Genomic DNA, 1,830 nt, shown 5'->3' on the forward strand with positions numbered 1-1,830 from the left:
TTCACAGTCTTTGTAGAAGGAAAGGGAAGGAAAGGGCAATGAGATATTTTCAGGCAGAATTGAAATAGGGAGAGAGGAAAGGGCGATGGGGTATGGTAGGGCAGAATTGATGGGGCTTGATGGTTATAGAAGGTGGAAGGGAGTTGTATTTGATTAGGGTCACAGGGATGACAGGATCCTTCGGCTCTGATACCAAATTGATAGAGGACCAGTAGAGGTAGGGAAGAAATCCCTGAGAGGGGTCTCAGAGTTGCAGGCGAGAGGGAGAAATCGCACTAAGAAGAGGAGGGAGAAAGGAGAATCACTCACACATACCCGCAGGCTCCACTAATACTCAAACTCAATTCATCTTTCAATCTGTCTCTCAATCGATTACAAGCATATAAATAGGAAATTGAAAAAATCTAACATGGAAAAAATCCTAAAAGGAAACTAACTCTAAAGGAAAATAAATCCTAAACCAACTCTAACTATGTTCTACGTATGCAACTTCTCAAAAATAAACTGAAGATATTAGTCTCCTAAATAAAATAAACTACTAAAATCCTATTAGAATAAGGACTCAATATATGGATCCGGTTCATCTCTCGTTGGATACCCAAATGGGTATAGATCGCTCCATGGGTGCGTATCTAGATCAGTAATTCCCTCCCCCATCAACATTATAAAAAAGAAGAGGCTCCTAAAGCGAGAATGATTTTGATAAAATAAAATTAATGGTTGGTGCTATTGTCTTCTCCATAAAGAGTCGTCTTGTGCTTAATCAAGGCTGATGGAACTAGTGTTTGATCCAGTTGACTCTCTGCGGTGTGAAGCCCGAGAGGTTTTTTTTTCTTCAACGTTCTTCTTCTTCAAGGTTTTTTCAAGGGATCTATTGCTGATCATCAAACCATTTTTTTTTTTTTTTTAATGAATATATAATTCATTACCAAGGAAGAAGAATATACAAGGGAAAAAGAGGGGAGGGAGGTTTAAGCCAACAAGGAGAAGTCAACCCAAGGGGAAAACAAAGAAAACACAATCAAAAGACACCAAAGGGAACACCCTCAAAGCACCAAAGAAAAGCACGAGGGGGGTGATGAGCACATTTATGTGTGAAATCTAGGGTATAAAAGCATGCATTTTACATATTTAGAATGGAGCTACCTTGGGTTTTACTCTCTTTTTGCAGGTTTTATATTTTCAAGACCTTAAGGACTATCGGGCGCTATATCTCCAATTTTACACATAAAGAGGTCCTGTTTCTTTTCATAGTTGCGAAGAGGACAAAATTCTAAACAAGATGGACGTGTTCAATTAAAAGTACACATCTGTTTGGTCACCCGTACAAGTGATTATTCTTTCTAGGCCAAAAAAAGAATAATGGATCAAAATTGAACCGAGATGTAGAACCAGCCCGTCTGCAGTTGTCCTATGGGTATAAGGAATATTCCAAATGCCAAGAAGGATCGATGGACCACACCCTTAAGTGATTGAAGATTCGTTTTTTGTAACAACTACCTAGCATAGTTGGTGAGTTGTGGTGTGCAAAATCCCTTCCTCATTAGGAGGTTTAAAGTTCAAACCTCTTGGCTGCCTTTTTTTTGAAAGATTTCCTCTCTCCTACTCATCACAATCGATTTAAGCAAAAAATAGAGGTCAGCTAAGGAGAGCTATGTGCAAGTTTGAAGAGAGAGAAAAAGAAAAAAAATGAGAAAAAATAGAAAAAAAAAAAAAAAAAAAAGAAATCAAAATCGTGGGAGATCCCCTCTCCTACGATTCTCTCTCTCTCTTCTCTCTCCTGTACCTCATCATATAAATTCAGCCAAGAGATTGTGCATAAAAGAGAAG

General features: G+C 38.4%; 1 protein-coding gene across 3 annotated transcripts in view; it reads right to left on the bottom strand.

Moving 5' to 3' along the window:
- The window catches only part of LOC122078292 (DNA annealing helicase and endonuclease ZRANB3), a 107,751-nt gene that overhangs the window by 93,377 nt on the left and 12,544 nt on the right, over positions 1-1,830 (bottom strand). The window lies entirely within an intron of this gene.

Source organism: Macadamia integrifolia, chromosome 5 (assembly GCF_013358625.1).
Source record: "Macadamia integrifolia cultivar HAES 741 chromosome 5, SCU_Mint_v3, whole genome shotgun sequence".
Classification (NCBI taxonomy): Eukaryota; Viridiplantae; Streptophyta; class Magnoliopsida; order Proteales; family Proteaceae; genus Macadamia; species Macadamia integrifolia.